The sequence below is a fragment of the Haliaeetus albicilla genome, chromosome 13 (assembly GCF_947461875.1).
Source record: "Haliaeetus albicilla chromosome 13, bHalAlb1.1, whole genome shotgun sequence".
Taxonomy (NCBI): domain Eukaryota; kingdom Metazoa; phylum Chordata; class Aves; order Accipitriformes; family Accipitridae; genus Haliaeetus; species Haliaeetus albicilla.
In genome coordinates this window covers 30,098,662-30,125,758 of record NC_091495.1, presented here as the reverse complement: position 1 = coordinate 30,125,758, position 27,097 = coordinate 30,098,662, and the positions used below count along the sequence as shown (strand labels likewise).

At 39.7% G+C, this 27,097-nt stretch overlaps 1 protein-coding gene across 2 annotated transcripts in view; it reads left to right on the top strand.

Moving 5' to 3' along the window:
- Positions 1-27,097, top strand: part of CHRM3 (cholinergic receptor muscarinic 3) — a 284,696-nt gene that overhangs the window by 83,809 nt on the left and 173,790 nt on the right. The window contains exon 2 of one of the 2 annotated variants that reach the window (XM_069800662.1): positions 3,704-3,816. The gene's annotated coding sequence lies outside the window, so the exon portion shown is untranslated. Of the gene's footprint in view, positions 1-3,212; positions 3,817-27,097 lie in introns of those variants that run through there. The other variant, XM_069800663.1, reaches the window with a different exon arrangement.

The window sequence follows — 27,097 nt, the reverse complement described above, 5'->3', positions numbered from 1 at the left end:
TGCACAGGGACCGCTTTTCTCATGCAGTTGTATGTGCGACTGTATTTCAACCAGAGGTTTTGTGTCCAGCAGTGAAGTCACGAATAAACTCTTAATTGTGCACCTGTGCCACTTAAGGGCTGGGAACAGATTGAGGCTCTGGCTACAATGAGCAGATTTCTAGTTGCTTGCATTTCAGGTGTTTTGTAACTTTCACTAATATTTAGTAGCTTCCTTAAAAAGCCTTATATTCTGAATACTACCTTATTTGGGTTTGTGTGTACTGAAAAAAATATAACGACGTTAATCCTTGCAAGGTTTATTTTTCTTTTATATTCTTAAAGTATTTGAAAACATCAAAGTCTTTTTATGGCTTTTAATTTTATGGGCAGTCAAAATACCACAGGAAGGCCAAAACTTGTATTGTTTTGGCTCTGCACATCTTCTTGAAGGATTAAGGCGGTCAGCAGAATGTGTAAACACCATTTCCAGCTTTTTAAGTTGGTCACTAAAGCATCCTTAAGAGCAGCTTGGGACTCTAGTCCTGCAAGACAAAGCCCTCAATCATATGATTCAATGATGGTCAGGGGCTTCTGTTAAAATGTTCTAGTAACTTTGCGCTTCACAGCAGTAAGTCAATTCACTTGCATTTGAGGCGCAGTGATTGATCATGTGTATGTAACTAGTCCATTGACATACAAATAGAGTGCATTTACTCTAACTGCAAGTTTACCTCAAGTTATGACAATGTAATTATTTAAACACAGGTGTAGTTGTTCAGAAATTATAATGTGACTGCAGCAGTTATCTGACCAGGCCCTGTTCATTGTACACACCGATGGTTTTCTACATTCTACAGCTTCTGACACTGCAAAGAAGAATATGCAAAGTTTGTGAAAATTTTGGGGAAGATACTGCTTTAGTGGAAAGGGGAGCATGTGCTGATATAAAAAAGACTCTTGGATTTTTCACATTAACTTTATATCTTTTAAAGGAAAGAACTAGGAGAGTGGAAAACTGTCTCCTCACTGTTTTCTTAAACATAAAAAGACCACCAAACCTTAAAGGTTTTTTCCTAGTTTTGTGGTTGTTGTTGTTGGTTGGTTTTTTTGTTTGTTTGGGGTTTTTTGGTTGGTTGGTTGGTTGGTTTTTGGCCCTTTAACCACCTGCAAGGAAGTCGTTCAATGAAGTCTAAACCTGTTCAAGGAGCAATGTAGGGGAAACACTAACTAGCTGATTACCTACCTCACTGTCTTGGCAGGGCCAGGCTGATGCCCTTTCATAAGTTCAGAGCTGGAAATGCAAGAAAGTTATTTGAATAAAATAACAAATAAATCACTTTATTTAAATAAGTTCTAGGAAGAGCTTATCATAAAGGTATTGTTTCTTACAGACTTTGAGGAAAAAAATAGAATATCCTGTAAAAGACCCTAAATAACCATATCAATTCTGTTCCACATTTTTGACATTTTATATGAATTTAATTTTGTCTTTAGAAAGCCTCACATTTTAGAAGTTTGTACTGCATAATACGTTGACAGCAAAGCTGTGAGCTTGCAGTACTGGGTTAAAATACTAATGTATTCATAGAGATATGGTCTTCACCGATAAAATATTTCTCAAAACAAGGGCGCAGTTTGACGTGCATTTCAGTAGTAGCAGTGGCAGGTTAAGCAGTTTATATTCTCCTCTCTGTGCCTACCCCTGCGCTACCTCATCTGTTATGCCAGCGTTGTGGGTTTTGTAACCAAGTGTTGAACTGAGTGGGGAAAACAGACCTGCCTTTAAAAAAGAAAGAAAAAAAAAAAGTTTTTGACAAGTTATTTTTTGTTGAACCAATTCCCCGCTCCTGTTCCCTTGTGCTGAAAAGACAGCAGGGACGTGAGAAGTAGCGGCAATAAGTGGCCTGGTGTAGGATCTGCTTAAAGTTGCTGGTTGTCTGAACAAAGCCTGACTATACTTGAAAATAGGTAATTTTGGCCTTTGAAAGAGCATTAGAAAATGAGTACAGAAAAGTATTTAGAAGAACATGCACACCAAAAACTATTGTATGAGAGTAGAATGTCTTTTCCTAAGCATATTTGTTTTGACTTTCATGCAGGTCTCCGCCACGATGAAATATTCTTATATTTAGGACAATTAAGAATTTATTTCCCTTGTAAAATAAATCTGGATAAGAGTTGGTTAGAGTAAATTTGTGTGATGACATTTTCTACCCATCCAATTTTCATAAATTTACGTATCACTTGGCTGAGCCTGTAATGCAGCATTTCTAATGGGTTTTTAGAGAAGAAAGGCAGACCAGAAAGGTTAAATGTCTGGAAGAGTTGTGTAGCTGCCCTTAAGCTATTAACAGAATTTAGATGTAGAATTTCAGCAGAAGGGGGCAAAAGAAAAGTGTGATTGATGCAGACAGAAATAATCTGTGGAAAATGGTCAGAAAATTAGATTCATTTTACCTAACCTTTTCTCATTAAAGGTGAAAAGAAAATCAATTCCTTAGCTTTCAAGATCTCTGCAGTTCTATGGAAAATACAAAACCCCACTTCAGAGAGATCTTTGAAATCTCATTCTGTATCTGATGAAAAGCGTGTTTTGGGACCTCCCACTTTCAAAATGTTCCATGAAAGAAGAACCACGGTGCTGGGATCACACTTTCACTTTAGTCTTGACTTTCTTTTAACCTAAGATTTAACATTAAATATAACTGAAATAAAAAGCCTCTTTTGAGAGGAAATGTTTACATCTGAAACTATTGAAATGAGATGCTTCAAGAGTGGTAGAACTCTCCCATCCCTTTTTGCTTGGAGGGGGGGACGAAGGAAGCAAAAAACCCCTCAAATTTGTCAAATTTTCAGTTTGAGCCAGTGTTTCAGTTTAAGTGGCTGCACTTTCTGGGAAATTGGAGGAACCATGAAAGAATGGTTCTGTAAAAAAAAAAATAAAAATCAGGAAGCTCTACTGAGTATTTATTGGGAGAAAACAAGATTGCTGAAAATTACTGACATTAAACGTTATTCAGTGGAACTCCGTTGTCCTTTACCTCAGTGCTATACAGCCACTTGGCCTGGAGCCCACCTCTCCTGCCTTTCTGCCCGTCATCTGTGTTTAAAAATGCAACTTTGAGATCAGCTCCTCAAATAAGCTTTGTATCACTCTGGCCTTCACCGCGTGTGCTCCTAACCCCCGGTAAGCAGCGTACCTTGCATTAGAGGTGTTGGCGTTGTCAGCCACCGGCTGAGCCCTGTGCCAGGCTGCCGGCCCAACCGGGCTGCCTGCTCGCATGCGGCGGTCTTCCTCGTCCTGCACAGTTGTGATTAATTTTGGCGTGTGGATTTCGTGCTTTGGTGGAAAGTGCACCGTGAAGTCCAGCATAAAAGAAACAAAACGGAAAATAACATAGCACTTGAAAATGTTGTTTTGAGTAAAATGCTGATGCATAAAACTGTCATCATTAAACAACAATGAATAAAAGATCTGAGTCCTGAAAAGTCAGCTGAAAGCCAAAAAACTGCAAAAGAACTGCAAATGAAGTATCTGAGCAAAATACATTGCAGTGGTTGTAAGAAAAGCTCTTGCTGGATGGCAGTGGTGTGCAACAGGCTGTTTTCGGTCTTTTTAAAAAGTATGCTTTAAAGAGCAGTGAAATTGTAGTTCAAATAAGGAACACTCAGTCTTCCCTACTTCAATGTCTGATTATCTTTTGTGTGTTTTGTTTTTTAAGATCTTGATGGTTATGGCAAAATCTTTCATCAGCATATGGTATAATGGGCTACCGGTTGGATGATTTACAGTCACCTGAAACATGATACATACTTCTTCTCTTCCTTGTCCATGGTAAGTTTTGTTCCTGTACATACCTATTAAATACTTGACTGCAGAGAACGAACTAAGTTTGCAGTGACCCACATTGGATGTCATTCCCATTGTTTTCATATGGACTAGCCTAGAGTTGTTAATTTACTGAATACGTAAGAAACAGTTCTTTTTCTTAAGCTGTTTGAGGATGTTTTAAAAACTTAAGTTCAAAAAATAACCATACAAAAATTTTCTCTCTTTTGGATGATCTCAGAGCTGTGCAAAGATCCTGGTACACAGCTTGAAATGTTATCTTTCCCTTCAGCCTGAAAGCATCTTCACCTCCCTGTGGAGTGTCTTAGTTCAAATTAGATTCCAGCCAAATGTTCTTTTTGGTATGACACATACCATAACATATTTAAAAACAAAATAACTGTAACTATGTTACAAATATAATTCAAAACACAGGGAAAGAAAAAAATTGGAGAAAATATTTAGAAAGAGGTTTTCAGTTTTATTTTTGCATTGCTTCTATGTTTTGTGCCTACAATTAATCTAATTATAGTATCCATGAGCAATGTTAAGTATTGTATAAACAGTAATATTAAAAGCAAGGCTCCTCATAGTATAACTGAACTATCACTTCTGATTTACAGTGTCCAGACATGGAGTAATGAGATCCAAAGCACTAGTTGTTCATTTGGCTATACGCATTGACAAACCAAATTTGGTTATCAAAATGTTCCACTGACTGCTCTTTAACACAGCACAAATAGCAGCCCAGTCTCCTGTCCAAATATCAGGTTAAGCATTTGAGGTTAAAATCCCCACGGTCTTGCTTTTCTCTTTTTTAAGAGTTTTGACATGGCTCTTACGCCAAAGTTTGTTTGTGAATGGTACTGAATTTTCTGGAGTAGTTCCTTAGCCATTGTGTTGTGGTTTAACTCCAGCCAGCAACTAAGCACCACGCAGCCACTCGCGCACTCCCTCCACACCCAGTGGGATCGGGGAGAGAATCAGGAAAAAAAGTAAAACTCGTGGGTTTCAAAAAAGACAGTTTAACATGACAGAAAAAGATGATAATAATAATAATAATAATAATAGAATTGGAATATGCAAAACAAGTGATGCACAATGCAATTGCTCACCACTCGCCAAACGATGCCCAGTTAGTTCCCAAGCAGCGATCCACCCCCTGCTAACTCCCCCCAGTTTATATACTGGGCGTGACATCATACAGTCTGGAATATTCCTTTGGCCAGTGTGGGTCAGCTGTCCCAGCTGTGTCCCCTCCCAACTTCTTGTGCCCCTCCAGCCTTCTCGCTGGCTGGGCATGAGAAGCTGAAAACTCCTTGACTGAGTCTAAACACTTCTTAGCAACAACTAAAAACATCAGTGTGTTATCAACATTCTTCTCATACTAAATCCAAAACACAACACCATACCAGCTACTAGAAGGAAAATTAACTCTATACTGGCAGAAACCAGGACACATTGTTAAAATCTGTCTGTAAATGTTTATTACCTTAAGTCTGTGTCTAGGGTTCAAGGTAGAAAAGGTGTGACATGCCAACGTGAAAAGTATCTTTCCTTTTCTATTCCTGTTCCAGATTTCAGAGTCCTTAGAGGTATGCAGAAGTAGTGAGAAGAGCAGAGAGATGCAGGCATTGAATAGAAGAGTCAAATTAATGGCATTAGTCAAAGCCATTCTTACGATATGCTTAAGTACTGTAATGAACTAAAACAGAGGCAGTACAGTTTCCAGAGGTGTGTTTGCACTTGATAATGGAAAGATGTGTTTAAATACCCCATCTAAATGGATAGAGATATTTACCAGCAAAACTGGTTACTATTATTTTTGGTGGAAGTAGGTATTTACACAGTGAAGTGGACAGACACATAGCACATCTTTGTTGTCTTTTGGAGGGTATATTCTCCTTTGGAGGGTATCTTCTGCCTGCCTCTCTGTTACCAATTTCAGTTCGCTTTGCATTTCAAATTATATGTCTCCCAGGTACTAACCATACAACTCTGAAACCAGGGAGCCAGATAAATAACAAAGAAAACATTGCCTCACTGGCAAATTATTGAGAAAAAAAAAAGATATTATTCGATGGGTTATCTAGCACCTGTTGATTCTGCGAGGCAGTTCCCCGGGTATTCATTGAGTTCTGCATTGTTCCCTAACCAGGCTTTTTATTTGCCGAATTAGCCGATTTGCTTCAAGGACTTGACCTTTTCTTTTCTCCTCTTCCTTATCAGCAATGTGCCATACATTTCTGAGCCTGTTTTTGCATCCTGAATATGCACTGATTCATGGTGAAATAGGGCCTTTGTGACAGGCCTGGTGGAAGAACTAACTTCTTTAAACAGAGAAAAGGATGTCTATCCCATATGTGTAAACACTGCAGGATTTTGTCTCCCTTTTCCAGAGGTCTGCTACACCACATTTTACTGCAATTAGTCCCTGTATCCACCAGCATGAGAACAGAATCCAGTCCACAGTGTTTCCTTTGTGGCTAAACTAAAAAAAAAAATAAAAAAAATACTGTGATGTCTTAAATTGTTTAAGAAATGCTGTTTTACGTTGCCCTGACAATTAAAAAAACCCCACTGCTTGCTTTGGCAGTCTTATTTGTCAGAATTGTTTCTCTTTGCAGTCAAACTCTTCAAGCAAAGAGGATGTGTATGTGAAAGGGCATCTTCACACCCCCCCCCCCCCCCCCCATTGTATCTGCTCAAGACTCATGTAGGCACTCAGAAGCCCAGTGAGTTCCCCCACTGCTTCTTTCTAACCAGATTAAAGCTAAGGTGGACATCGGGAAGTAAACTGAATGTCACCACACATGATATGAAACCTAGAGGATTTTCTGCTCTTACTGCAGTAGCTTGTGGGATGATATCTGGAGGCTTAATAAGCCTTACTTGTCAAATTCAAACCCTGCAAGAGAAGAAATGATGTTCAAAACAGTAATATACATTTAGAATTTGTAAAATAATAATGATGATAGTAATAGTTCTTGTTTGTTCCCAAATCTTATACTCCATTAGCTAGTCCAGGGAAACCTACAACAGAAAGATACGCTAAGATGATGAAGTCAGGCTTTTAGAGGAGATGGTGGGATATGAGAACTTATGTGAAAGGGAAATGGAATCTCTTACAAGGAAGGAGTACTGGAAATGCAAAATTTTACAGCGGCCTGTAGTTATTGTGTGTCTTCTGTATCTTCATCCTGCATTGGACCAGCTGATGCCAATTTTGGCATTTTTTTGTGGCTGGAAAGCAGTCAACTCCACTGAGATAAAAAACCAAAAAAAACCCCAAAACCCAAACAACAACAATAAAAAGTGGAAAATCTTTATTGACTCTCATATATTGAGAAACTTGATATGGTATTTTAATATTGAAAGGACTCTTTCAAAGATACTGAATATGTAAAGTCAGCAGAGAAAGACAAAGAAGCTATAAAGAGCAGAAGCCAGGTGCTGTTTAGGAGACATTTATGATAGTTAAGAAGAGAATATGTGAAACATTAAAGGTCAGGACGTCTACAAACAAGATAAATGGTTCAGACCATATGTTAAGTTATAAGAATAATGAAGGAATTTTTAGTACATAATCACATCAACTTACTTGGAAGGCACACTGAAAATAAGTCTAGGAAGCTCAATAAAAAAAGCTGTAGCAGGTATCCCAAAGTCTTAATACCTGCCAGCTGTGTTTTCTGAGTGTTATATAGCATAGACAACAACTTGAAGGACCAACATCAGCAACTTCTAGGTAGTGTTACAGTTCTATTACCTGACTTAAAAAAAAAAAAAAAGAAAGCAACAAGAAGAAAACATGGAGAAAGTCTAGGTCTGGATCTCAGTTTCTCAACTCAAAACAATCTGTCAAAAACCATGTACTGAAACCTCCTATATCAACACTAAGTAATGGAAAGCTTGCATTTTTGGATGTTTCTGCTTCTGAACTCTTGTTTCAGCCTCTCTGTGCCAATGGCTCGTTGCAGTTTACAGACGGTGTTGTAACTGAAGTGGACATTTTAACTGTAAATCATGATTAATAAGTATTAGACCCAATCAATTTTTGTTATTTCCATTGCTTTCTCCTTATTGTTGAAATTCAGGGTTCTCTAGACTGCTACTGATTGTGCTCAGAGCATTGCTCCACCAGAGTTCACACAGATGCATTCAGTGAATCTGGGTCTGTCCTGCCCTGCCACTTGCTAGCCGGGCTGTCCGAACAAATCACCGGCTTCGTTTGGATGCCAGAATAAATGGCATAGCAGGTACACTGAGAGAATCAAAATGAAGCATGCATTATTTATGGAAGTAATCACAATCCTACTGAGATATAGCCTGAACTGAGATGCCTGCAGCTACTAAACAGAAACAAAGGAATTACTGTTAGTGTTTGTCTTCAAAATTTCTGGTTTGGGTGAATTTAAACTAGTTTTTGAATGCTGCCCAGGTACATTCAAATGAAGTAAGAACTCCCCTTTGCCCTTTTACTTTCATTTCCACACACTTCTGTGTACTTCATTTTCAAGCTGATATTGTGATCTAGGACTGCACTGTGTCAAGAGTCTTGAATAAATTATGCCACAGGAGCTTCAAAAGCTCCAGAGAAACTAGCCTCAAAGTTAGGTATTGGTTAAAAGAAGGCTCAGTAACCTAAGACGCATTGCTGCTGATGTGCTGTCTACTAATGATTTTCTATTAGTAGGGAATCTTGACTAATGACTCTCTATCAGCGTGTCCTGATTGATGCACTAGTCAACGGATCGGTGCGTCATTTTATTTCCTCTTAAAGAACGTCCTGCTAATGTGAGTGTGATAGGATTTGGCTTTAAATGAACTGCTGCAAGCCACTTCTTTATCTGAACGGAGACAGGAAAATATTTTCACTTTCTTTAGGTCTGAATTTACGCATAGTTTTCTTCTGAATTTATAAATTATTTGTGCCAAGTAACTACCTCTGTGGGCTTTTTGCATTTAAAAAAAAGAGAGTAAGTGAGTAAAGATGCTTGGTGTGAGAAGAGGCTCTGTGGTAAAGTTACCGTTGTGTTTAAATTCTATACTTTTTAACTGCACCAGGCTCTTAAAGAAAGTGCTGGGTTGAAAGCTCCAGCAAACTTGCTTGAAAATATATCCAACGAATTAATATTTAATTTTTAGCCTTTCTACTGTGCTACTGTAAAAAAGCAATGGCAGCCATTTTCTACAAAAGAGTAAGGGCTTGCCAGTTTTATTAGGGTAAAAAAAAGCCACATGCAAATACTAGTAAACTGATTATTTGTTTTTCTCCTTAGAATGTTAATCTAGGTTTTTTCCCTCATTAACAATTAGTGATATAAGAATATACTGCTTCAGATCTGTTTGGTTTTCTTATTCTCCTATGAAGGTAAAGCTTCAAAACTGCAAAACCAAAATGCAGTACAGAACTATCCAACCCATTATCAGTTTGACAGGGGAGGATCCTGGAAAGCTGGAAGGGTTTAAATGGCATGCGATCTGGGAGAACCGTATCAGTGATCAGCTGCCTTTGATGCCTTAGCAGCACCAGCTTCTCTCTTGAGAGTTAGACCTTATTGAGCTGCTGGAGATTATGCTACTAAGTCGATGAGAGATCTTTTAGAACAAAGAGGTAGCTTTATTTTAGATTATCCATAATTGAGTTGATTTTACCCATTTGTGTTCTCACACTGGCATGGTCACAGCACTGAAATACACGTCCAGGTGATCGGGCCAGCATCACTTGTGTGCAAGTCTGGAGGCCAGGAGATGCCAGCAGTTGCGTCCTCACCACTTCTCTTGGGTTCCTCTTGGTTGGTGGCAACAGACGAGTTTTGGGGAAGCTCTTTTATGACATAGGACCCAACGGTTGCTATATTTTGATCGTTCACCTCGGAATTTTGCTTCTTCAGCCTCTGTAAGTGCTAGGCAAACCCGCTGCCAGGTGTTCTCCTTTCATGTTTCTCAGTGGCTGGGCTGGCAGGAGGAGGCATGTGGCATCACCGCGTGTGGTGTCACCTCTCTTGCCTGCCTACACTTCTGACCTGCACAGCAGCCTGGTTTACAGTGTAATTAATTACACGGTTTTAATTCTGGATACCTAGCTTGAGAAAATATGCTAAATGGTTACTATGAAAATTGAGGACCTTAAAGTTATCTAGGATTAATCAGCCAAAAATGTGCCTAGAAAATGGAGCTTTGTTTCTTTTTAAGAGAAACTAAATATATCTGTCTCTTGTTTGGCGGACGTTGACTGCTGGAGTCAGGCGGTGCTTCCCGTATCCCTGAGAAACTTGAGTGATAACTGCCAGAGTTTCTCACAGAAAGGATTCAATAGGGACTTCTGGAAAAGATAATAATAAAAGAAGTATGCTGCTTAGAGCAATCAGTAATTTTTTCTTTGTTCTTTCATAGTTAGCAGGCAAAGTTCCTTTCTGAATGCTTATTATTTCGGAGCTTTTGGAGGTTTGTGTTGGAACCAAATATATATGGTGCAACTAGATTTTTATATGAGCATAATTCTGAAATAAACAAGATAATATTGAGATATTTAAAAGCTCTGTGCCCCCAAATGTGGGAGAGGAAAGCAGGCCTTTGGTAATCAGAGTAAATAATATTTAAAAAAAAAGCAGTTTTAAGAAGACTGAATTATATTTTTTTCCCCCAATCATCTAAATAATTAGAATACTCATGAGTATTTATAAAACCCAGGGACATGTTGGCTGTAAGGCCCTCGGGAGGGCTCTTCCCACTCCAGGCAGGACCATCGCCCACCCGGATGAAGGCAGCCGCGGCTCTGCCCTTGCTGGGGCTGGTTGCCCATCCCCTCCGCTCCTGGTCCCTACTCACACTGGGGGTTATTCTGTGCCACGAACCCACCTTGGCACCTGGGGAATGTCATGAGGTTTCTGTTGGCCCAAACCTCAAGAGTATAAAGGTCTTTCCAGCTAGAGACTTCTCCATGAGCCATGTCAGCACTCCCCCTAATTTACTGTCAGTTGCGTATTTGCCAGTGGGAGCTTTTTGGCAACCAGCAGCTCACTGATGAAACTGCTAAACAATATTGGCCACTGAAATTTACCTGTACAATGAGGTATGAATTCATTTTTCATTTTATTTTGAACTATTTTCAACATACCAATGTTATCATATAATTTACCTAAGAGCAGAGAATTGTTATAAGGACATGTGCCCGAATTAAACGTAGTAATCTTAAGACTCATTTGAAAAGTAGCTTTGCAAAGCAAAATGCAGAAAACAAGTAAGAATCACTGCAGTTCTGTGACATCCAACTCATCAAATACATATGGTATCTGTATCTCTGCTAACTTTGATTATTCTCTGAGCCAGCATCAGCAATAGGCGAAATGGGGGAAAGAGGAAACTGGTAGAAAAGACACAGCTTCTGAAAAGCAATTTACATTTCTCAGCTCAGGGAAACAAAATCTAGGCTTTTGAAAGTACTAATGAAGTGTTTGGGGAGGGGAGGAATGAGATTCTTAAGTTTAATTCATGCTGTTACAGCAGGCATCCACAGTTCAATTCTGCATTCATTGCTTTTAGATGAGCTCTATATTAAATCTGAGTAAATTTATTCAGAAATTCAGATAAGACTTTTTTTTTTTTACTTTTACTTTTGTCAATAAAAGCATCTAGATATTGGAATTTGTTAGCTCAGATAGAACTATCTCATTGAGATCAGAACTGTTCGTAGAAAACTAGATCAGTGCAGATTTTTATTAAGTAGATCAGTCATAGTTTCTGATAGAATAACTACTGTTTGCAGATAATGTTCACCTTTTCAGACTCTCTGGTTACACTGAAATGCTATTGGATAACCTTCTTTACCAGAAGATTAACAAAGTTGGAGTAAAATGGCATAAAATCCTTGGAACTTTAAGGAGCATCTTCCGTGGAGTTGCTGTTGACAAAAGCAACTTAATCTTTAATATCCTTCTGTGTTAACGTCTGCTTTTCGTAAAACCATGTAACACTTCCTTATCAGCTTTCCTCCCATTTTATTTCCCTTTGTATTATACTGCTTTCTACATCTTTACATAAACATGTCTTCTGACTGCATTTTATGTGAATTGAGTGCATTTTACAGTGGTTTGGAGCAACTAATTTGGGCTATGAATTTCTGTGGGTAAGCATTTCTCTTGGCAAATTTTAATTTTTCTGCTAAATTATTTGCTTAAATGCTACAGTTGGTAGCATTTAATGATACAGCTTTGGTATCAAAAGTAGTTCTTTGCCATGCTAATATTAGGGAAATAATAATTTAGATACATCAGACTACCGATTTTGAATAATTGGTACCACTGGCTTAGTGAGACATGATATTCATTATTCTAAGAATTAATATATGCTGTTAAATTTCAGTGTTAATTTGATGTATGTCATTAACTGATGTCTTTTTTTGTGTGGTGTATATATATATAGACATGTGTGCACATATATAAAAAGATGAAAGAGTAGTTTAAATTATACTGAGACACTTTAAAAAAGAAGTTGTTTGTGTGTGGGGGAGAGGATCGTCCTCTTATGAGAGATGAGCAAACTTGGAAAGTAATTTCTTTCCTTTAAAATAAAACTTGTATTATTTTTTTAAAATTGCATGCTTTATCTGTGTTCTGAATCCATTTCTGTGCATCTCTTATTACACAGGTCTTTATAATAAAGGTAGGATTCATCTGGTGTTTCAGTTGTCAATGGGGAGAGGCAGGCAACTCCAGAAGGCAATTCCTCTCTTACGTCTATCTTAGATACTTATCTTAGAAGGGGATATATTACCCTCTGGAGTTGGCAGTGCATGCAATATTGTTATTTCCTATTTTAAAAACAGGCCAAGATAAGCATGAAGAACTCAATGCTTCCAATAGTTCTTTTTTATTTTGTTGGAGCTATAGCAATTGCCTCTCTGGACCAACTGCACTTGTTCAAGTGTATTCTACATTTTAAGTACACAACGGCTCTCAAAATGATAGAAACTTTCAGGCTGGAAAATACAGTACTTTACCACTGTGATTATGTAGCACAGTAAAAAAAAAAAGTCTTCAATTATACTAGCATTTAATTCAAATTGGTGGTGTTCTCCCAATCTTTTGTTTGCTTGGTGGTTTGACATTCACAAAAATAACACACTTGCTGTGTTGCATTCTACCTGCTGCGTTTTTATATATATAAGCAGAATGTTACACTTATGAAAACAAGGAGTTTGTTTGCAATAAAAATAAGATCAGGAGAAGAGAGACCTTTTAAACCATTTTCTACTTTTTCTATTTGTTACTGGAAAAGAGTAATGTCTATCAATAATATTCATTTAACTAGTTTGTGCAATATAATTTCTCTTATACTGAATCCTGTGATACCTCTTCTCTAGAAAATTTTGTCAGTCTTATTATTTTATTGTTGGTTTTTTACTATTTTTTCTGTTTTGGACAAGCTTGGGTTGCTTGTTGCCTTTCATGTTGCCTATACTAACTGAACTAATAAAAATCTTTGCCTCTGTTAGATTCTTTTGCCTTACACAGGATCAACTATAAAAATACAGCGATGCTTCAGTGTTGTGTCAAACTAGAGTCTTGCCTACATTTACTCCACTACAATAGCTTTTCCAAATACTTTGCAATTCTAGTGTCTTTGCCATGTCCTCTCTTTGGCAAGAGCTTTACCGCTTTAACATGTTTACTCATCTGTAGTTTTCCATGGATTAGACAGTCTTCATTTCCTCTCCTAAGTGAAACGGGTGTTGTGGTGCTCTGTTAAATAGCCAGTGTTTCACCACATTAATGTGGGCATTTTAGTGGTGTGGAAATTATTTCCCATTGGAGAATATATGGCTTTATTCAGAACTTAATACTTACAGTCCGAGTTTCGTCTTCGGCCAAGTGAAGTTAATGGCTTGACTTTGCATTATACAAGACCTTCTTTTATAGTGCTAATTAATCAATGCCATGTATTAAAGCTGAAACCTTTTGGATAAGAAATAACAGCCAGGTTTCAACCATTTATACTAATAAAAGACAATGTGCCATTTGGGGTTATCCTGACCAGATTTCAGCTTGTATTACATCTTGCATAATAACCTTCTTGCTACATTTCAATTATATAGTCTGCCGTTCTTTAATTCTTCCTCTAAGCTGTATTGTTGCTTGGCACAGTTGAGCAGCTGCTGTGTTCCCTCCTCCAGGTGGCTTCGCTTCAAATGCCTGGGAAAAAATTATTCCACTTAGAAATAGGTAACACCGCAGTAACATATAGGAGGTATTTAAAATATCTCATGGTCCACTTTTTCCTGCCTGAAAGATTGTTGATATTTTGGCTTTACTACATTAGAAGAAGGAGAGAGCATTTTTCGTGTTAGGAAAATCATTTAATTGCTTTATAGGCTGCCCAGCTACATAGCTATCAAAGAGCAGCTGAAGGCTTTTGAGAGAGGATTTGTGGGTGAGATTAAACTCAGGGGAGAGGAAGGAAGTGAAGGATCTGCCTCAAAGTGGTGAATCCTGTGAGAATTAAGGCATCAAACAACCTTTCCAACAAGAGCCTGAAGCAACACATTAGCATCTACAGCAGGTGATGCCAATGAGTCTGAAAAACTCAGATTAAATGAATGCAGGTGTTGGTGTTAGAAAATCAGGTCTCTAAAGAATAATGCTAGTTACTATCAAGGGATTGTTCTTGCCAAAAGAAGTTTGGAGGTAATTTAAATTACAGTGCAACTCAACTTTGTGTTGACTCCAAGCAAGGTCATAAAATAGTCATGCATATGATTTAGTTCTGAGTGCGTCAGCTATGGAGCAGGAATACTCTTAGATTTCTTTTGTTTGGAAAATTTGCATACTTGAACTGATTCAAGCACGAGCTCACCACATTTGTTAAAGATGTAGTACAAATTTTGAAAACCAGAAGAACTAGAGCCTGAGGAGAAACGATCCAAAATACTTTTCTTTTTTTTAATGAGAAGTTTACCAGTTCTCTATCCTATGCACAATAAGGAAGAACAGCTCTTTCAAATAAATCAATAAATAGAAACCTTGGAGTGTATGTAGAGGGCACTATTTAAATCCTTTTCAAGTATATTGACATTGTGAATAAGCAAGACGGGTTCTTCTTAAAAAAATAGGGAAAAAAAAGTGTTCTTGTAAGATGTAGGAACTTCTTGTCCATTGTGTTTGGGTGTAATCTAGTTGGATGAGAGACAGAGAACCTTTGGCCATTTTTAAAAGGTTGTGGCTTTGGGAAGGGGTGACTTCATTTCTGTGTTTAGAATGAACATAGTGATTCCACATGTTGTCCAGTGCTTCCAGTCTTCTGTGGGTGACACAGATGAGAGAAAGAAGGAGCTTTTAACTCCGATGCTATCCATGGGAGTACTGCATGCATCCTCTGCCATTACGTCTGTCTGTAATCTTGAGCCATTCGTAAGATAAGGGCTAATTCAGCTGTTCCTGAAGAGTCATTGTTATTTCAGAGGATAAATAATGCTGTCATATTATCATCACTTCACTGAGTATTATGAGACTGCTAACATTGACATCTCCTCTATTTGGTTAGTTTAAAGAAAGCTATAAACCTTGCTTGTAAACTGTGTTTTGCACAGCTGCTTTTATACCACATTTCTGTGAGCCGTATCATTGTTGACAGAGTTTTTGATTACGTTTGGCTTTTATTTTTCCTCCCAGTGTTCTATGAACTTTGGATTGAATTCCTGATTATAAGGTGTCTGATTACTGATAAGCTCCTAACTATTAGAAGAACTGAAATAAAGCTCTTTTACTTTTCTTCTGCCTCTCATCTCCCTTTCCTTAAATTAGTTGTGTAGCAGAAGAAAGCCAAAGGAAGACACCATTATTCATGTGCAAAGAAATTTGTCATAATCTGGTTATGCTGTTGCTAAGAATGCTTTAACTTGTTGAAGGTATGTGATACAATGCACTTAAAAAGCTACCTGCGCTCTGTCTGAACTAAATTATTGGGATAATTGGATACTTCTCAACCTGATGGACTATATAACTACATTATTTTTTCAAATACTTTCATTAATCCTTAAGGTTTCAGTTTCCTGATGTGATAGGTGAAAAATCAATGAAGTGGAGAAGTGTTTTTGTGATGGCATGATTAGCCATCCCAGCCAGGAACAGCACCAAACCACCAGACTGGAGAAGGGCTTGCTCCGCACGGAAGCTGAACATGCTCCCCTTTCCCTCCTCCCCTGTGTCTGATCCCCAGGCAGCATAGATGTCACTAATGTCCAGCAATATTTTGCCCATCTCCGCCAGTTCTTAGGAACTGGGAGATTCCAGGAAGTTTTTGAAAACTGAGTTTTTTGTAAGTTTCATAAACTCATGTTAACGTTTTCCAGCATCCCAAAATAAGGTTAAATTCTGTGAATACATTTTTTCCCCCACTAACTAAATCCCTGCTGCTTTTCCAAGAAATTAATTTAAAAACTATGTTGTTTTTCCAAAAGGGGAATTTTGTGTTATGCCAATTAGAAACAATAAACCATCACCCTTCCCCCTCATTTAATACGGGTGGGGATTCCAGTGTAACTAACCCATTGTCCATGACTAGCCGTTAACAGCGTGGGTCTTCATGTGCCACCCAGTTTATGTGAGCAATTGCACTAAGCATAAGAAGAGCTTCCAAATTTCTCTACTGTGGCAAAAGAATTTTGCTCCCAAATATATGAGCATCTGTTGGCTGTAACCCACTTCATTTCTGCAGAGATCATACTCCCCTGATTCAACTGAGAGGACAGTGGGTGCTGTGCCCAGGCACAAGCTCATTAGGAAAAGCCTGTCCTTGCTTCAGAGGGTCTCAAGGTGGAGGAAAATAGAAGGGACAGGCATTTGGGGAAACAAAAGGCAAGGATAAAACAAGGCTGGCCATCTTGAAACTGTAGTTGCACAGCAGTAGCTAACATTGAGGTTTCAAAGGGGAGCCCCATGGCAGAGTGTCATTTTATGACTTTAGGACTTGCTGCTGTTCAGACATGACATTGTGCAGTTAAGAAAATTACAAGTTAGAGAAGCAGACTTTTCCAGGAGGTTAATTCACTTCTGTGATATCCACAGAAAGTTTGTCAGAGCTCTTTTGCAGTCTCTTAAAGTTGTGCAGATCCCTGAGATCTGGGGAAACACGTGTCTCGTGACCTACCGTGATGAGTGGTAAACTAGCGTTATGTCTGTGTTGTCACTGCAGTTGTGGGGCTTGTCCTCTACTTATGGAGTATATAGATAAATTAAAATCCATAATACAGGAAAAGAATAGGTGAGGTTAGTTTAAGACATCTGTGACACAGTGAGAAAAGACCAGCAAGTCAGGTTAGTAGCTAGTTTGTGTGCTCTTACACATTTTAGAGATATAAAGAAAATAGAGCAGAAATCAGGAATAATTGGGGGAGGAGGGCGGAGGGGCTTTGCAAAGAGAGGGAAAAAAAGTGCATGTGTAGTTTGAAATAAAATATCTTTTGTTTGGAAGTTGGAAAGTTTCTGCTATTCAAGGCCTTCTGCTACTTGCCTCTCAGGGTGGGAGTGCTTCTTTGGAAATCTCTTCCTTAGAAAGTAGGTCAAGCAGCTTCCGTCACTGTGGTGTTTTGTTTATGAGGGAAAGGGGAAAATGACAATAATTTACTAGCGATACTTGAGAACTGTCACCATCTATTCCTTGATGGAGTGCAGATGACAGTAAGTGGCATGTGAGGGTATAGGTTAAATTAGCAGTATTAATTAGCTCTCTGAGCTCTCTGTTTGTTGTTTTTCCTTCTGTGAGTCTATTCTAGACACATCTTACGGGTCATACAAAATATTATCAAAGCAGTTGACTCTACTGTATATGTTTTTACTTAGCTCTGTTTTATAATGTACTTGTTCAAATGTGCAAACTGCTCTGATTAACTGCTTGGTTAATGTGGCCCAGAGTGGTGGTGTTTGTGTCAACTTTTTTGTACTTCAACATGGAGATTTTATCATTCAATTTAATTTGAAAAAGTATGCGGACTAATATGGACTGATACAGGAGTGATTTTCAGGACTTTAAACAGATGAGAAACTGGAGGTGTATTGAACTTACGATCTGTAAATTCATCAAACTTAGATTGAGTGGAATGCGGAGATATTTTTTAATTATGCAGCTATTCAGCTTTTTCTTTAGTAAAAGTCTGTAAATGTGTTCCTTATAATTTGGGTTTTGAGCCATGTCTAGTCTGATCCAGGATAATGATCTTTTTAGTAGTGTCAGGAGAGCAGTTATTAACCTTAGTAAGGTGTTTTGGACTGTCTTAGTTGAAAATCAGTTTGGATGTAACCTTTATTTCTGGAAATGAACTCTTCTTGTATTGCTTGCAGAAGGAATTACAGTGATGTGTAGTAGAAGGTGCAGTACAATATAACATCTAGCATTTGCTTGTGTCCGCATGCGCTGGAATCTCTGCCTGCCCCAGCACTGGCAAAATGAAAGCTGTTGGTTTCACCATGCATCAGCTGTGATGCTGACATGGCTGGTTATCTTTGCTCAGCCCACCATCTCCTTGCTTTTCTTCCGAGGGCAGGGTCAGCTGCCTGCTGGTGTGCCTGCCCAAAATCTGATCCCAGGCTGCAGTGGCAGGTACAGCTCTGTCACTCAGGAGGGCTAGGATGGAAAGCCAGTCCTGAGCTGTGCAATGCCAGTGTAGCTTGATGAAGGGCTCCAACAAAAGAGGTTAAATGGTGCCTCAAAGGCATGATTTGTGACCTTCTGCACAGAGAGCCTGGGCTGTGTCTCCCAGGCACTGGCATGTGTAGTGCAGAGGGGATGTTGTCCAGACTTGGCACTGCTTTGCAGTGTAGCTCCCGTCCCCCTCTTTGCCAGCAATGCCTGATTGCTTGTGTCCCTCGCTCCTCTGTTCATTCAGAGACCTCCCTTGTCAATGGGGAAGGGGCAAAATTTTCAGTGGTAAGAGTGGAGTAGTTACTTCAAGTATTCTTTGTAAGTTCTGATAGGGTTTGGTTTGGTTTCCTATTTGTATTTAGCGATTTGGCAAAATAGTGGTTAAACTGATGTCCAGATGATGTTTGCAGTGAGCTTCAATACAAATAGAAATTTGCTCTTTTTTTTAAATGGACCTCTCCAATATTTAGTCAGTTCTGTAGGAGGGCATGGATATGTTCCGATGACTTGGTTAAGTCTCTGTTTTATCTGTGTCTGCTTTTATATAGGCCTTTTCGGTCACGACTGGCACTTGTTCTTGCTTGTGAAAGAGATTGCAGAATGTGTTTTTCTCCCTATTTGCTGATGGATTTATTTATGGATTCAAAACAGATTATTGCTTTCTTTGCTGCCACCAGTTGGTTTTCAAACTGTTTTGGCTTTTATTGAGGTGCTGGTGCTGTTCTGGGGTAGGGTTTTTTTGTTTTGTTTTTCTCTCACTGTCATTATCCTTTAAAGAGAATAATGAAGACCAACCCTCATTAAATGGAAGAGTAATTTTTACACAAGACCAAGTGTTATAAACTATGTATAAATGTGGTTTAGGAGTTAGAAGGGAAGCTCTTAATCATTAGGGCAGTTGGACTATGCAGCAGCTCTGAAATATAAATAATGAATTTGATAAATATATTAAATGGATCATATGACCCTTTGGTATTGAGCACCTTGGTATCTGAAGCTCACCTTGGTAGATCCATACATATACAATCAGTGGTTCACAGAAACAGGGTGGCTTTTAGAAGCGTAACTGCTTCAGTAATTTATCAGAGACCAGTGGGACATGGTGGCATAGCAACATAACAGGACTGATTCATTGTCAGCTAAGTCTAATCGGGTCTGAAGAACGGCGTTGTTTATCCGTATGGGATCCCCCTCAAAACAAGCAAATACAGAACTTCCTAGCTCCAGCTCTTTCACAGAGCAGCTACTGGCATAAGGAAAAGCAGAATAGACAGTGTGGTACTTCGAACTGAGTCTTTTTCTACAGACTGTCAGGGCTCAGTAATCTAATCTGTTGTATTGATGGTAACTGATGGAGTTAAGCACCACAGGGTAGGGCCAAAAAGGAAGTTATAAAGAGAGGTCTCGCAGCACTGGGGAAGTATATTGAAATCATCCTTCTGAACAGTGTGCATCACAACTGCTGGAGTGACAGAAATGGCTTGCAATGCTTCAGCACCTGAAAGGTATGTTACGAGAATCTTAGCACAAAAAACCAAACAGATCTAGATGTTAAAAAGCAAGATGTTAAAATATATTTAAAAATGCCTTTTCTTACAGCTTTGAAGCACTCTTGCATCTGACAAAAACCTTCATGGGATTGACAAGTATCCCCCTCCTGCTCGTGCCTACCCTTTCTTGTGCAGACAGTTCCCCTTCTCCTCAGCTTATCCTGCACTTAATCATGAAGCCGAATGCACTGATGAAATTGTTCTCTTTCTCTTTATTTTTTGTCTGTGCCCTGTGTTGAAGTCCTCCTCCCTCCCCAGTTATTTTCTCAGACTCTGGAACATTTAAGACTCATTTTTAACCTGAAGTCTCTGTTCTCCCACTTAAGATTTGTCAGCTTTCAGAACTCTAGCCACTCCTACAGCCATGGCAAAAGATAATTCCTCTGTAGCGTGAGACTGCCAGTTGAATGCGATCCATAAAGGCAATTCATTAATTTACTCATTAGCTTTCCTTTCATCCTGATGAGGCACAAATTATTCCCTCTGCCTTTGCTGTGTTCTTTTTCACATCTGGAGGCTGTACTTGCATGCCCTGAGGTTACTTTATGGCAGCTCTTTCTTTCCTGGCAGGTCAGGCACTGCAGAGGTTACCCTCAGTAAGTTTGCAGAGGACACCAAGTTGGGAGGGAGGGTTGATCTGCTTGAGGGTAGGGAGGCTCTACAGAGAGATCTGGATGGGCTGGATCAATGCGCCGAGGCCAATTGTATGAGGTTCAACGAGGCCAAGAGCCGGGTCCTGCACTTGGGTCACAACAACCCCATGCAATGCTACAGGCTTGGGGAAGAGTGGCTGGAAAGCTGCCCAGTAGAAAAGGACCCGGGGATATTGGTCAATAGCTGGCTGAACATGAGCCAGCAGTGTACCCAGGTGGCCAAGAAGGCCAACGGCATCCTGGGTTGTACCAGAAATCGTGTGGCCAGCAGGAGCAGGGAAGTGATCGTCCCCCTGTACTTGGCCCTGGTGAGGCCACACCTCAAATACTGTGTTCAGTTTTGGGCCCCTCACTACAAGAAAGACATTGAGGTGCTGGAGCGTGTCCAGAGAAGGGCGACAAAGCTGGTGAAGGGTCTAGAGAACAAGTCTGATGAAGAGCGGCTGAGGGAACTGGGGTTGTTTAGCCTGGAGAAGAGGAGGCTGAGGGGAGACCTTATCGCTCTCTACAACTACCTGAAAGGAGGTTGTAGTGAGGTGGGTGCTGGTCTCTTCTCCCAAGTAACGAGCAATAGGATTGGTCGCAAGTTGCACCAGGGGAGGTTTATATTGGATATTAAGAAAAATTTCCTCACCACAAGGGTTGTCAAGCATTGGAACAGGCTGCCCAGGGAAGTGGTTGAGTCACCATCCCTGGAGGTATTTAAAAGACATGTAGATGTGGTGCTTAGGGACATGGTTTAGTGGTGGACTTGGCAGTGCTAGGTTAACGGTTGGACTTGATGATCTTAAAGGTCTTTTCCAACCTTAATGATTCTATGATTTTGTGATTGTTCCTCCTGCCCTCTGCCAGATCCCAGGACGGTGGGTCTGTCCCCCCTTGGCCCAGGTAGGTGGGAGAAATGCTGTGTCCCAAGGACCGGCGTGAACAGCCGCCTGGAGCCTGCTTCTCAGGACCCCGTCCCAACCTTTCCTCTCTGCTGCAAGATTTTGGGCCCTGCTGTGCCGGTCCAAGAGGTCTGTGCAACCTGTGGCTCAGATGCATGTTGTTTGATCCTTTCTTCAAGGAGCCCAAAGCCTTGAATCAAGTTTCTCAATCACTGTTTCCTACCAAACCTGGTAAAACAAGTGAGGATTTTTGTGGGGGAAAAGGTGGGGATGTTGTGTGCACTAGCAGTGACCAAAACCAGTGAAAGCTTTTCCAATTAGGTTTTTCCTTCTTTTTTTAATTTTTATTTTTTTATACAATGGTGTTGAAGAAGCTGAGGTGCTCTTAGCTGCAGTGGTGGAAGCATTACAATTTCATGTGCTGCAAAATCAAGAACAGTATGTTGTTGATCTTAAAGCTTAAAGTTCCTATTCTCTAAAGTTTTAAAATGTCATTGATACAACAGTTTGCTAAACTCTGCTAGCACTGCTTTACAGAGCTGTGACATTTTGCATTATAAAATACTTCTTGAAGCAAGGGGGTTATTTATTATCTCATCCCTCTAGGCTGATAGCCAGTGCAGAGGTTGTCACTCAAGAGACAGATTACAGTACGTAACAAAAATTATTTAAATTGTTTCAGATGTATTTGAGCAAGAGATACAAAACATGCTAACATTAATTTGTGATCTTGAAATTAAAACCAGATTTGTTTTCAAATAAAATTGGTGCATTACAGAAGATTCACATTTCAGAATATCTGATCATAATAATAGGATACAATAATAGTTTCATTTTTCTCATCTGAAAGGTAAATTAATATTTAGGCACACAAGTAAAAGTGGTCTTGATCTCTTTTTTTTTTTAATCCTATCCTAGAAGCACCAGGTCTATAGAAATTTTCTGTACTCTGCAAATGCAACTTTTTTTTTGTCTGCAACTTGACACAGTGTAATTTTAACACTGAAATGCTAATAGCATTTTCAGGGGAATAATTCATACACTTCTATTGCTTATGTCACTGTCAAAAAGGAAAGAAATTTGCCAGACCCGGGTAGTTGTTAAAAGGCAGCATAAGCTTGAACAACTTTGTGAGGGGCGCACACATCCTTCATGGCGCAGAACCCTGCCTGCCGGTTGAGAATTGAGGACGTCCTTCAGGTTTCAGTTTCTGGCTTTCTTTTTGGTTTTGGCAGCAATGGATGATATTGCTGAACTTTCCTTTGAATGCTCACAGTACTTTCTGCAAAATCATTTTCTCATGCTTGGCCTGTTTAGGGGCATACCTGAGCCATGAGCAGGCTGAGAGACCCCCCTGACCCTATTAATGTGCTGTAGAACAACTTGTCTACTAGGATAGATTTGCCTGACCCAGTGAAATGATTGTGTTAGTTTTAAGTTGTGCTTTGCTCTTGTTTTTAATATAGCTTCACATTTTTGGGGCATAATCTGGCTATTTCCCTACTGTGACTTTCTCTCTGAATTTCAGTGGAACTGCTTGTGTATTTAAAATAAAACATGTGCCTAAGTGCTCTGGTGGCCAGGGGCCAGAGCACTCAACATGTTGCAGGCCAGAGCCCTAAGTGCGCGCTTCTTTAATGTATAGTCTTCTCTAGCCCACGATAAATCAGTATTAACTCTGTAGGAGGTGTCACAGTACTGTGAGGATTCGGAAAATAAGTCACTACGTGGAGGGTAGCTCCGGTTCCTAGTAATACAAACGCAATAGAAGCAATGCCTGTGGCGTAATGCTTTTTAAAGTTGTTGTCAAGTGAGGTGCTTTTTGTGGCTAATGAATTGGTCAGTTAATTTTCTCATCACCGCGTTCAAACTTGTTCCTGCTGTTGAACACTGCTCTCATCTTTTCACACGTTGTTGAAGATGGCATTAACTTAACCTTCTTTCCCGTTGTAAGGGCTTTAAACGCCTTCACACTAATACTGAATAAATGGAATTTGTGTTTTAATCTGCACATAAAGTACATTATTGCTGCTGAGGAAGCAGAGGGAGGCAGGTAGGAGATCTCCATTCTCAGTCTTTCATTCCCGTTAGACCACAGAGGCATTCCTGGGTCCTTATCAGCAAACAGTTTATATGGGTTTTTTCCATGCTGATAGTGACATAAAGTGTGATATAGTTCAGATGTGCATTTTGGCAAGTATTATTTGGTAACTAAGTCTTCAACATGTAATTTTATGCATATTCTATTTTTCTATCAATTTCTGTGAGGGAACTTTTTCACTTTGGGGGATAATTGAAAGACATCCGTTTTATTTATTTTTTAAATGACTTTCATTTGAATAAAAATCTGGCTTATTTTGCTTTAGATAAGATACTTAGAAGATAAGAAAGGGGAAGGGTGATGTTAACTGTTGTGTGGTTGAATTTTGTTTATTTATCACTGAACTCTGGGTGGCTGGTTCTGTTGCTTAGTTGTCTGGTCTACTCTTGTTCTGCTTTTATTTTTCTTTGGTTGGGTTTTTTTTTTTTTTCAGTCAGCTAGTTTTACATAAATTGTTACACAGCATACTGAAGAGGATTTTTTGAACGGTTGGTTTCCAGAGGATATTTCTTCCCTTATGCTTGCCAATGCTGGCCTGTTTCAAATCCGACTGGGCTGAACAAGTTAGTTGCAGTGCTCAGGAATCTTGGGGGGAACATTTAAAGTGCTACTCAAGCAAAATTCAGGAATTGTGTTTACTGAGTCAGTAAAGCATGGAAAAGGGGCAAGAGCTTTTCCAGTCTCCTGCAGGGAATCTCTTGGCTTGGTGACAGGAGATGAAATTATGGGTGTAGGACAAAAACAAAATGGAGTGTATGGAGCTAGTAAAGCTTAAAAATATGAAGGCCAAAACGTATAAACAAAGGGCTGGAAGTGGGGCAGGTGTAGGGCTGGGAGTTGCAGAATGCAACATGGCAGAGGGCCACAGTTTTGGGGATTTTCTCAAAAAAACCCTCAACCAAAAAAACCCCATAAAAACCCGACCAAACAAGACAAAATCCTGCAGTCTCAACTGTGGTGATGGAGAGGTATAAGTAATACTGAAAATAATACTAGCAATTCAGAGTGGTTGCAGTGGGTTCTCTATATCACAGCTGGGGTTTGTTCGGGGGGGGGGGCTATTTCCCCCCCCTTCCACAATGACAGTTCAGTCCTCAAGTGAACTTCCGTATGGTCGTTTTGGTTTCCTAAACTTGCCTTGGCTACTGCAGCTGATAGATGATCCTGCCGGGTGGTACTGCTGCCTGCCAGCTAGCGTGAAGTGGCTCAACACTGTTTATTCCCCTACCTATTGCAGTTGTTTATTTCTAGGCAAGTTTAATTGTGTGTTTCTAGTCAAAACATATGCTGGCATCTGTTAAGTGCTTACAGTGAATGAAAATAAACGGAGCATATTGTTTGCCTCTTTTCTTCAGAAATTGTAGGTAGTGAAATCGCAACTGTTAAGCCAGGTTTTGTGCTTTTTTTTTGTATCCTCTGCAACATTTTGTACTTGCCAATCATACCTATTTCTCCACAGCAATTCTGAAGCCCGTTACTTGCCTTTTTCTCCCTCTGTGCCTTTTTTCAGTGGAGATCAAATCCCTTCTCTCTACATTTTTTTTTTTAATTTACTTTCATTGAATTCATGGAAAAAAAATGTCATGTACATGAACTCCAGCAATCTTGTGAGAAAACTTTTGTTGTAGAGTGCCAATAAAAATAGAGGATGAAGAAAAATGGTCCAAAATCTAAAATAGGGAAAAAGTCCGAAAACGTATTTATTGGACATTATGCTGCTTGATGGTTATATGTGACTTCCATCCTTGCCAAAATCTTCAGGTTAGGAGGCAACAGAGAAACACATTCCTGTGTTTAGGGAGATCTGCCTGTATGCTATTCAGACAATATTTAAATGGTCCTTAGAAAGTATTATACTCAGCATGAAGAAAAGTTAGCATAGAAGCATGCAGAAAAGAGAAAGAGCTAATGTTGTTATGCTCAGACCTTTGCACTTTTCGGGGGGGGGGGGGGGGGGGAAGCAGCAAAGGCTACTTTATGGTGGAAAGGACCTCTGGAGGTACCTTCTTCAGTCCACTGCTCAAATCAGGGCTAACTTCATAGTTCGACTGGGCTGTGCCCTGAGCCTTGGTCACTCGGGTTTTGAAAACGTCCAAGGGTGGGGCCTCCCACCCTCCCTGGCTTCTGGCATTGCCGGACTGTGTGAAACCTGTGAGATGGTGAGTACAGAGCTTTTTAGCAGAAATACAACGACCTCAGAGATGAGAGAACAAAAATGCTCCTTTAAGATTTGAAAAGCAAAATAGTAGATGAAATAAGCAGGTTTCTTCCACTTCTGGTAGCAAGTGCTGTTGCTTTGATTAAAATCTGGAAGGAGTACACTGCTACCTTGCTAGAAAGCAGTGCTCGCCTTTTTCAAAGGGGAAACAAAGTTTCATCTTATTTAATTATGTTAGAGATTAAGAGCTTTCTAAACAGCAAAATCTTTGCAGAATACCATAAATTGTGCTAAGTGCTGTCTTTCAAGATTGCAATAAAATATGACTATGTAGAGCATAGCTCTATCTTCACTAGTAGTATGTCTTTGCTAAGTGGGTTATCAGTGCCAATAGTCAAAAATTGCTCTGTCACAAGCCATTGTAATTCACTGTAGTACTAAAATATATTTATTTCTTACTGAACTACCCTCAAACACCCTACAAGATATTTCAGGATACATGGTACTGCAGTAGTGGTTTTACATAATATAAAGAAATAATAGGCTTTTTCATGTTATATTGATGTTTGTGATTTGAAAAGTCAATATTTATTACCATTAAAGGGTATGTTGTCGAGAAAGAGTAAACTGATGTTTGTGGATATAACTAATGCTACAAAAGACTGATTAGGAGGATTGCCAATTGCCTTCTTTTTATGGAGCATAATGACAGGCTTCAGATGGTTTTCTACTGAGCTCCCTCTGAAGGAGCTCAGCAACCACAAAGTAATGATGTCAGAAAGCAGTCTGTGTTTCCGCTCGATTAGCTCGTGTCACTTTTGTCTCTTTTCTGAATTTGCTTTAAGATCCTGCTGAATCCTTACATTGCTCTGTACATACCTCAAGCCGTTCTGTCAGATCATAGGGAGGGGATGATGCTTACGAAAGCATCTTGCTGAATCATCTGGAGCATCTCTGGGGTTGCTCTGGCTATAGGAGGCCAGGGCGCTGAGCCCAGGGAGGATGGGGCTGATGGCAGGGAACGGCCTGTCCCTCAGAGGGAAGAGGGCTGCCCCAGGGGACATCCCTCCTTGGTGGCCACCGGGCAAAGCCTCTAGTCCTGTAGGAGCAGATTATTATACCGTGCGGCCACCTAAATGCATGGTCATAGCCAGGGTCCCCTTTTGCCTGGTCTGGAAAGATAGCTCAGAGGCTGTGCATGATGCTGGGTGCTTTGGGAAGGATATTTGTTCTACTCATCCCAGCAAATCACATCGTGAACTGTCTCCTGCACATAGAATGATTTATTCAGAAATGGT